We start from the raw sequence: 11,610 nt of genomic DNA, 5'->3' as shown, positions 1-11,610 counted from the left end.
AACTGCAAAATATGAGTGATGATAGTGATTGCCTTGTGAGATTGCTGAGAGGATTACAAGGGGGGAATCTCATTAAGCCTTTAAACCATAGTCCCAGGTAAGTGATACTTTTGGGATCAGGAGAAAGACACTTTGGTGAAAGATACTTTTGGAGTGAGGCCTGGCCTAGTCCAGGCCTGGACTATTTAATGATAGTCACGGCATCATCTTGCCAAAAGCAATGCCTCCTACAACCAGGTACAGTTGACTAAATAGAAACTGGGCAGATTAGATCTGATTCTAATCTAGAGTGTGAAATCCTTTATCCATTACTTTGGTTTTTCCTGCATGATAGGGACTCCTGATTTTATATTCGAAATTTTAAGCCACCTTTTAAAAATGGATATTTTGGGTCTTTAATTTGAAGACGGAACTGTTTGATAGAAAGCGCTTTTTAAAAGTATTTTTATGTTATTGAAATTACATGTTAATATTTTCATGTCTTCCACTAGCATGTGAGCTCCTTTAAGGAGGAAACATAACCCATTCCTCACTGTACCCCGCACCCAGCTGGAGATGTTAAAGTTCATTTTACAGGTAGCGTAGATCCAAAGGTCTAATCCAAGGGGCAGGAGAAGAAAATGGCGGAGAAGACGGGGATCTCCTGGTTTTAGAGATCCCCGGAAAGTTAGGTGCTCTCCACTTAAGCATTTGAAGTAAGAGTTACTTTGGGGTTGCTGACAGGGATTCCCTACACTGGTATGAGTTTGTCACTTTAAGGCAAAACCCGGAAATTAAAAGTGAAACCAGAGGAGCAAGAAGAGGTGGGAAAAGGAATCTGCTTCTTCTGCAGAGTGAGTAGTTGAGAGTCCTGCAAAAGCAGCGAAAAGTGGAGACCATTGTAGGATGAATCTGTTTTCTGCCCAAAGCAGCTTCAGCCCACGATTTATTCCCAATTGGTGGAGGGCGAGAGGATGTTGCTGAATGGGCAGGGGTGTTGGCTGAAAGGAGGTGGTTTGCAACAGCTCCTCCCCATTGGCTGTTTGGACTGTTTACTTATTGCACTTGCAGCTGTTCACTTATTGTGGTTTTATCCTCCCAGAGAAGCCTCCAAACACACTGAAGGATCTGCCAGTTGCAGCTGGAAGGGCTGTAAACTTGGGTACATAGCCGGGCGGTCTGGGCTCTGGGTCTCACAGGCTCAGGGCTCCCCTGTCCCACCCAGAGCATTCCCCAGCTCTAAGAGGACAACAGAATCTGGCTTTCCAAAGGTATCTCTTGTGGCAGCATTTATTTGGATAACAGCCATGTTCTTCCCTGAAAGGTGGTAACTATGTGTGGGTTCTTCTCTTGTCTTTTTTTCTTTCTTTCTTTTTATCTTTTCTTTAGGACAAGGGGCACTGAGCCAGCCTGGTGAATATCTCTGGAGACCATGGCCAAGAAGAGAATTGCTGTGATTGGGGCAGGAGTGAGCGGGCTCACCTGTATCAAGTGCTGCGTGGAGGAAGGGTTGGAGCCTGTTTGCTTCGAAAGGACTCATGACATCGGAGGGCTCTGGAGGTTCGAGGTAAATCTGCTCGCTCACAGCAACTAGAGGCTTGCCAAATTTTATATAGTGTCACGGAATATGATAGGCTTGATAGTGATGAAAACAGCTAGAATCCCCTTTTAGTCTGGTTCCCCCTGTTATTTCTTGCCATAGCTGCAGGGACTCAGCCTGCTGACCTCTCTTCCCAGCTGCTATCAACTCAAGTTCTGTACTGGTCCTCCTTCCCCAGGCTGGCTGGGACACAGATGTCACTTGTTTGCTTTTCCATTGATTATGAAAATGACACAGAGACCATTTTCATTTAATGAGTTTTGCCACTATCCAAAAGGAGGAAACAACCTGGTAAAGTAAATTAACAAAGATTAGAAAGCACAAGGGGGCTAGGCAATAGGGAGTGGTTGCTGTCTATTTGCAATGGACAAGATGATCTGCTTATAATTCCTTCCAGGAATCCCTCTTTTCCATCTTCTCTAACCTATTTACTTTTTCACTTTGTTTTTCTGAATTCCGATTCACTTTAAGACATTGGCTCACAATCCAACCTCTTGAATGAAATATAAAACCTTCTCCAGTGTGTTTGGTTTGAACTTTTTCTTCCTTTGAGAAATTGATAGCTCAAAGTCCTGTCAGAGGGTAAAGGTTACCAACACTTGGGTTTTCTGGTCCTTGAAAACACTCAATTTTAAAGCGGAATTATTTTTATATGTTTGTCTATCCCTGCAACTTGTTACTAGCAGCATAAATATAACATCTACTTAAGTGATAGAAAAGCTTATTAATGAAATCAAGAATAAACCAAAGAATATCATCCACCTTTGCTAATCTCCAAATTGACATGCACTGCGTTTCACTTTTACCCTAGCTTTCTAAACCAGCAAACGGTATTTTGGTGCCACTTATGTGATTCATATTTCATAAAAACCAACAAAGTATTGACAAGCTACTTAAAATTCCCTTTACCATATTCCTAGTTGAACAGGATTACACTCCTTTTGTTACGAAGGTTACCATCTTAGCTCTGTCTTTGGGGACTGACTCTATTTCACAATAGCCCTTATTCAGATCTTGAGTGGATCTCCCTCTGCCACCACGGTAGACCCCTATGCCTCTGTCATAAACATTTCTGGGAATGGGCGCAAATCTTGTTAATTAGTTTTTAGTCATCAACAGAAAATTCTACTGTTGAAATCCAGACATAACATTATGTAGAGTTTAAGGGCACAATGTAGATTTAAATCCTATTCCTTTCACCTACTAGCAGTGTAATCTTGGGCAAATCATTAAGGCTCTCTTTACCTTTGTTTCTTCTTCTTTAAAAGAGGCATAGTAAAAGTGCCCCTGGTATAGAGTTACTAGAGGAATTAATGGAATGAATAAACATTTCAATCACTTGTAACCCTGCCACTTATAATAGTGCCACGTGCACGTGAATGCTCCAGGTAAGCTATTATTCACTGTGCCTGGAGTGGGGCCCAGACATCGGGCATTCCTTCTAAGCATGTGAGCATCCCAGCCAGGTTTGGTAACTACTGAATAGGCATGAAATCAACTGAGGATTATCAATTCTCTGATTTTTTTCTTCACAGTGGTTCAAACTTGTTCCCTGCTCCTGAATTAAGTTGGAGTATTTTTTGATTATCCTCTTGGCAAAATTTCAACACCTGATAAACTGCTTCCTTGAAAGTGAATAAGCTGTATTTCATTTCAACTTTCTGAATTCCTTTAAGATAGACCATGCCTGGGGGTTCAACATTATGTTTCTCTAGCAAAGCATGGGGCCTGGCACTTTGGACATACCTTATAGATTTCCATTTCATAAATGAATCCCTGAGAAGCAGAATGTCTCGAGTGGCTACTTGGATTATTTGTGGTGCTAGAGACTGTCATTCTCACATTTTACCTTGTTACACAGTTGTGGAACCTGAAGTGTTGTAACTGTGGGTTGAACATGTTGATCCTGGCGTTCCGGGGTTTTTTTGTGTGTGCTTTTTTTCTTTTATCCTCTCCACTTTGTGGCTTTTTTTTTTTTTTTTTGTACATGCTTTCTACTCTCTGTGTCCATTTGCTGTGCATTCTTCTATGTGTGTATATTTATTTTGTTTATCCCCCCGCCCCCCACAGTTTGTTTTGCTGTCTGCTCTCTGTGTCCGTTTGCTGCGTGCTCTTCTGCGTTCTTGCTTGTCTCCCTTTTTTGTTGCATCACCTTGCTGTTTGGCTCTCAGCGGTGCTTGCAGGGCCTCCCAAATGGTAGACAGGAGCCCAGCTGTTTGAGTCACAGCCGCTTCCCTGTAACATGTTTTAACTGGCATTTCTTCCAGAATATTTTTTTAAATGTTTATTGACTATTTATAAACCATGATGTTGATTCTTAAGTTGCGATGAATGCTTCTTATTTCCTGCAGGAGAATCCTGAAGAGGGGAGGGCCAGTATTTACAAATCAGTGGTTATCAATACTTCTAAGGAGATGATGTGCTTCAGTGACTATCTCATCCCAGATCATTTTCCTAACTACATGCACAACTCCCATATCCTGGAGTACTTCAGGATGTATGCCAGAGAATTTGGCCTTCTGAAGTACATTCGATTCAAGGTCAGGAATTTTGTGGGTATCTTTGCGTTGGAAGGCATTCTTAAAGTAGATGAATAAAGTGGCTTCATTTGTGAGGGCCTGCATTTAAATATTAACTTGGTATGCACATGTGTCCATCAGTCCAGCAAAGACTCTACTCTTTGTCCTCTCTGTGCCTGAAAAGTATTCATGGTAAGGTCCCTTTTTGTATAAATTTTGACTACAGATCCAGGAAGCTACCTGCAAAAATGCTTTCATTGTTTTCATTTTACATGATTTGATCTCAATAAAACATGAGATTAGGGGAAGTGTTTTAACTGTTGTAGAGGGGAATGAACAGATAAGGGAATTATAGAGCCTTTTGGACACTACTCAATTGCTACTGCTTAGCTCTTTTACACTTTCCCAAGTATTTCCAAGGTATTATTTTGTGTGATTACCACAACAGGCCAGTAATGTAGTTATTGTGACGTTATTGTAAGAGCAAAGACGTTAACTCTAACATAAGAAAGAAGAGCATTTAATGGGGAAACAAAACTCTGAATTCTGGTCCTTATTCTGCCATTAATTAACTTGTGACCAGGGAAAAGTAGTTACTCAACTTCAATTAGTCATTTACTTATTTACTTATTTATTTTATTTATTTATTATTTTTCTAAAAGATACTTATATTACATAAATGTTACATAAAAAATACAGGGGATTCCTATATGCCCCACTCCCTACACCTTGCATATTTTCCCACATTAATAACATCCTTCATTAGTGTGGTACATTCAATACAATTGATGAACACATTTTGGGGTATTGCCAGTAAACACGGATTATAGTTTACATTGTAGTTTACACTCTCTCCCGCACAATTTTGTAGGTTATGGCAAGATATACAATGGCCTGTATCTGTCGTTGCAGTGTCATTCAGGATAATTCCCAAGTCCTGAAAATGCCCCCATATTACACCTATTTTTCCCTCTCCCTACCCTCGGAACCTCCAGTGGCCACTGCCTCCACATCAATGATATAAGTTCTTCCGTTGCTGGAATCACAATAAGTCTATAGTAGAATACCACTAAGTCTACTTTAGTCCATAGTTCATTGCCCAATCCTGAGGATTCTGGGATGGTGACACCCACTCCACCTCTAATTGAGAGGGGGCTTCGATCCCATAGGGTAGATGGATGGGACTCACTTGAAGTTGTAGCCTCTCTCGGTCCTTGCGATGGTCATTGTCCTTCAACATCTCCTTGTTAGTTTCTCGTATGTAAAAACAAGCTGATTTTACTAGATTACTTCTCAGGTTACTCCCTACTATAAAGACTTCCATAGATTTTCTGTGATTCTTAATTGTGGTCATAAAAGGACAGATATTTCTGACAACTGGCAAAAAAGTCCAAATCTCATACCTTCTGATCATTTGGCTAAATCATGTCTTCTCCTGTTGTTTAGCAACAATAATGAAATAATTTTATTACGGTCAGAATTTCCAAAGCATAGCCCAGTGGTGCTCTTCTTCACTTGTTCAAGCAACACTTACTAAGCAAGTTTGTTACCATGCTGAGCAGTGAAGATGCAAAGACCAAAGTATAAAAATAAGGAAGTACACAGTCAAGTTAGGGAGACAGAAAAATAAAGAGAAATTTTATAATCAATACAATAAAGTTTCATGGTGATAAACACCACAGAGATCTATACATTGCAGCTCAGAGGGATGCTTAAGGGCACGAGGTCCCAGGCACAGAGTAATCTTCTGAGAAGGGATGATGTCCAAGCTGAAGGGTGAAAAAGAACCTGCCAAAGGAACAAGGCAGTCCAGGCAGAGGCAGCAGCCTAGATAAAAGCAAGAACTGGAATGGATGTAGCTGTTTCCCACATACAAGGTCCCAGGTTGGATACCCGGTACCTCCTAAAACAAAACAAAACAAACACAAAAAAGCCAACTCTCCCTGGGGAGCAGATGTAGCTCAGTGGTTGAATGCCCACTTGCTATGTATGAGGTCCTTGCTTCAGTCCCCTGTACCTCAAAAAAAAAAAAAAAAGAACATTACAAAGAGGAATTGTACAAAATATGGCTAACACAAATAATTCCTTGATAGTAATAACACTGAATGTCAACGGATTAAACTCACCTATCAAAAGATTCAGACTGGGACATTGGATAAGGAAATATGACCCATCCATATGCTGTCTACAAGAGACACATCTTAGACCCAGAGACGCATGGAGATTGAAAGTGAATGGCTGGAAAACAATCATACAAGCTAACAATAACCAAAAAAAGGCAGGAGTAGCTATATTAATATCAGACAAAATAGACTTTAAATGTGAAACAATTGTGAGAGACAAAGAAGGATACTACATTTTAGTCAAAGGGAAAATCTGTCAAGAAGATCGAACAATCATAAATATCTATGCCCCTAACAAGGGTGCCTCTAAATACGTCAGGCAAACGCTGGAAAAACTAAGTGAAAGAATAGATACATCTACAATTATAGTGGGGGATTTTAATACACCACTATCAACTCTGGACAGAACATCTCAAAAGAGAATCACCAAAGAAACAAAACATCTGAATAGTATATTAGAGGAGCTCGATCTAATAGACATATATAGATCGCTACACCCAAACACAGCAGGATATACATTTTTCTCAAGCGCACATGGATCATTCTCCAAGATAGATCATATGCTAGGCCACAAAGAAAGGCTGAACGAATTCAGAAAGATTGAAATCATACAAAACATTATCTCTGACCACAGTGGAGTCAAGCTGGAGATTTGCAAGGGACAGAAGCCCAGATTTCACACCACGATTTGCAAATTAAACAGCACACTCTTAGAAAAACAGTGGGTCAAAGAGGAAATCTCAAAAGAAATCAATGACTACCTTGAAACAAATGATAATGATAACACAACATACCAAAATTTATGGGATGCAGCAAAAGCAGTACTGAGAGGGAAGTTTATAGCCATAAATTCACATATCAAAAAAGAAGAAAGAGCAAAAATTGAAGAACTAACTGCACATTTGAAGGAATTAGAAAAACAACAACAAAGTAACCCAACAGGAAGAAGAAGGAAGGAAATAACAAAGATAAGAGCAGAACTAAATGAAATAGAAAATAAGAAAGCACTTGAACAGATAAACAAGACCAAGAGCTGGTTTTTTGAGAAGATTAACAAAATTGAAAAACCTTTAGCAACACTAACAAAGAAAAAAAGAGAGAAGATGCAAATACACAAAATAAGAAATGAGAAAGGCGATATCACCACTGACCCCACAGAAATAAAGACTATCATAAGAGGATATTTTGAAAAACTATATTCCAACAAAAATGACAATCTAGAGGAAATGGACAAATTCCTAGAAACACATAAGCAGCCCATATTGACAAAAGAAGAAATTGATGATCTTAACAAACCAATCACAAGCAGAGACATAGAATCAGTTATTAAAAATCTCCCAACTAAGAAGAGCCCAGGGCCAGATGGCTTCACAGGTGAATTCTACAAAACATTCCGGAAAGAACTGACACCAATCCTGCTGAAACTATTCCAAAACATCGAAACAGAAAGAACATTACCCAACTCCTTCTATGATGCCAACATTACCCTAGTACCAAAGCCAAACAAAGACATCACAAGAAAGGAAAATTACAGACCAATTTCTCTAATGAACCTAGACGCAAAAATACTTAACAAAATACTTGCTAATCGTATTCAACAACACATTAAACGTATTATACACCACAACCAAGTGGGATTCATCCCAGGTATGCAAGGATGTTTCAACATAAGAAAATCAATCAACGTAATACACCATATAAACAGATTGAAGGAAAAAAATCACATGATTATATCTATTGATGCAGAAAAAGCATTTGACAAAATACAGCACCCTTTCTTGATAAAAACACTCCAAAAGATTGGAATACAAGGAAATTTTTTGAACATGATAAAGAGTATATATGAAAAACCTAAAGCCAATATTGTTTACAATGGAGAAATCCTAGACTCCTTCCCTCTAAACTCAGGAACAAGACAAGGATGCCCACTGTCTCCGCTCCTATTTAACATTGTCTTAGAAGTACTTGCACGAGCACTGAGGCAAGAACCAGAAATAAAAGGCATTGAAATTGGAAAGGAAGAAGTCAAAATTTCATTATTTGCAGATGACATGATCCTATACATAGAAAACCCTGAGAGATCTACAATGAAGATTCTAGAACTCATAAATGAGTTTAGTAAAGTCGCAGGTTATAAGATCAATGCGCAAAAATCAGTAGCATTTCTGTACACCAATAATGAGCAAGATCAGGAGGAAATCAAGAAACAAATACCATTCACAATAGTAAATAAAAAAATCAAATACTTAGGAATAAATTTAACTAAAGAGGTAAAGAACTTATACACTGAGAACTATACGAGATTGTTCAAGGAAATCAAAGAAGACCTAAATAAATGGAAGACTATTCCTTGTTCATGGATAGGAAGACTGAACATTATTAAGATGTCTATCCTACCAAAACTGATCTACACATTCAATGCAATCCCAATAAAAATCAACACAGCCTTCTTTAAGGAACTAGAAAAACTAACTATGAAATTTATTTGGAAAGGAAAGAGACCCCGAATAGCCAAAGACATACTGAAAAAGAAAAACGAAATTGGAGGAATCACACTACCTGACTTCAAAACATACTACAAAACTACAGTAGTGAAAACAGCATGGTATTGGCATAAGGAGAGACACACAGACCAATGGAATCGAATTGAAAGTTTTGATATAGAACCTCACATATATAGCTATATAATATTCGATAAAGCCACCAAACCCTCTCAACTGGGAGAGAGTGGCCTATTCAACAAATGGTGTCTGGAGAACTGGATAGCCATATGTAGAAGAATGAAAGAGGATTACCATCTCACACCTTATACAAAGATCAACTCAAGATGGATCAAAGACCTAAATATAAGAGCCAAGACCATAAAAACCTTAGAAAGCAGTGTAGGGAAACATCTACAGGACCTTGTAATAGGAAATGGATTTATGAATATCTCACCAAAAGCACGAGCAGCAAAAGAACTAATAGATAAATGGGACTTCCTCAAAATTAAAGCCTTCTGCACCTCAAAGGAGTTTGTCAAGAAAGTAAAAAGGGAGCCCACACAGTGGGAGAAAATATTTGGCAATCATATATCTGATAAGAAACTTATAACTTGCATATATAAAGAACTCCTATATCTTGAAAATAAAAAGATAAACAACCCATTTAAAAAATGGGAAAAAGACTTAAACAGACACTTCTCCGAAGAAGAAATACAAATGGCAAGAAAGCACATGAAAAAATGTTCCAAATCTCTAGCTATCAGGGAAATGCAAATCAAAACTACAATGAGATACCATCTTACACCCATAAGATTGGCAGCTATGAAAAAAACAGAAGAATACAAGTGCTGGAGAGGATGTGAAGGAAGAGGAACACTCATCCACTGCTGGTGGGAATGCAGAAGGATCCAACCATTCTGGAGGACAGTATGGCGGTTTCTCAAAAAACTAGCCATAGATTTGCCATATGACCCAGCAATACCACTGCTGGGTATATACCCAGCAGAACTGAAAACAAGGACACAAACCGATATATGTACACCAATGTTCATAGCAGCATTGTTCACTATTGCCAAAAGTTGGAATCAACCCAAATGCCCATCAACAGATGAGTGGATCAATAAAATGTGGTATATACACACAATGGAATACTACTCGGCTGTAAGAACAAACACACTACAAACACATGTGATAACATGGATGAATCTACTCAACCTTATGTTGAGTGAAGCAACCCAGACATTGAAGGACAAATACTACATGACCTCAATGATATGAAATAAACAAGCTGCCCTAGATAGCAAGAGACTGAACGATAGGCTTACAGGAAATTGGAGGGTGGAGGAAGGATATGAGCCGATGTCTGCAGGGGTGGAATTTAAGACGAGATGGTGGTAAGTATGAACACAAAGAAGAGATAAAAGGGGGGCAAGGGGTTGCCTTTGGTTGGGGCTTTGCGGGTTTGAGGGTGGCTGGGGAGGGACGGATGGGTAACGTTGCCCAAAAGTGGGGGGAGGGAGGGGTAGCATACGAACACAGGAGAGGGTCAGGTGTTGGTGGAGAGTAAAATGCCGAGAAAATCATATCAAAATATAATAAAGAGGGTTACCTGTTTAGAATGCTCGGAGGGGAGGGTCTGATGCAGGACGGGCTCCTGGGGAATGTCTAAATGCTCATTCTGCCAGAGTGGGTGACACCATGGGGTAGAAACCCAAGTAGTGAGAGTGGGGGTGAACCCACATCCTGGGGAGGACTAATGCCATCAAATAGAGGGAACTGTATCCCTCGAGGGAAAGGGTGGCTCCCAGGGCATTGGGGCAGTTGAGCAAGTTAGGCCCTGAACACTATTCCATCTATCTCTGGAAGTGGCTCCTCAGGAAACGGAGGTTGGCTGTCACTGTGGGCACCAAGGTGGAAGGGAAAATGGACGTTAAATGTGTGGAACCAAAGTAAATGGGGGGTAAGAGAGGAGTTTCTTGAGAGTACACAAGGATGGATATAAAACATGTAATATTACACCATAACATATAGGAGATGACAGACTGATAATGTAAACCATAATGTAAAACATAGGATAACTAAAAATGTAAAGAACTGTGTATCCTAAAGTATGCACCATAATGTAAGCACAGATGTCACCTTGTTAGAAAGCTAATGTCTCAGACTCTGTACATCACTTTAAGTAAATATGATATGAATAGGGCGTAAGAGTATCACTGTGGAAGGGAAAAGGTTTTCTGGTGGATGTGTGGGAGTGCTGTATATTATATATATACATTGCTGTGGTCTAGGACTCCTGTGAAGAAAAGCTGAATAATTAGGGGGGGGGAAAAAAAAAAAAAAGAAAAAGAAAAAGATAGGATGTGGAATTTTTTCAAGTCAACATTCTTTATCTAAGTTCTTTATCTAACCTTATCCAAGTTCTTTATCTATCCTTTAAACCCATCGCTATATGCCATTCCCTAGTAAGGGACCATGACATTATATTGGTCTTCAAATTTCGGGGAGTTCTGGATCACAGAGTGTTTCAACAATGGCAATGGAGGGATACTGGTATGGGATACCAATGACAGGTGATATATGGCTGACAGGGAGCTGTACAGAACATATGTCCAGGGTGCATGGTAATGTTTGGATATAATCATAGTGGCAACAATTAAAAACCACAGCAGGAGGGGTACTGGGTTCCTGGCCAGTGGTGCTCTGTCGTGGTCCCTAGGGGAGCAGCAACAGTCTCCCAGGTACAGTGGCGGGGACCGGGAGGGAGTGAGGGTTCAACAGTGAGCCCCTGATGCTAATGACTATGCTTGTGAGCTGATAAACCTAAAATAAGAACAAGGCCTAGAGCAACATTGTGCCTGGGAATTTCCTCCTGTCAGCCTTCATGTTACTCAAATGTGGCCAGT

The 11,610-nt window shown here is 39.7% G+C and overlaps 1 pseudogene; it reads left to right on the top strand.

The window, feature by feature from the left end:
• The first annotated feature begins 859 nt into the window (after positions 1 to 859).
• LOC101437072 (flavin-containing monooxygenase 5-like) overlaps positions 860 to 11,610 on the top strand; it is a 41,285-nt pseudogene continuing 30,534 nt past the window's right edge.

Source organism: Dasypus novemcinctus, chromosome 13 (genome assembly GCF_030445035.2).
Source record: "Dasypus novemcinctus isolate mDasNov1 chromosome 13, mDasNov1.1.hap2, whole genome shotgun sequence".
NCBI classification, from domain to species: Eukaryota; Metazoa; Chordata; class Mammalia; order Cingulata; family Dasypodidae; genus Dasypus; species Dasypus novemcinctus.
This window is presented reverse-complemented; position numbering and strand designations above follow the sequence as displayed.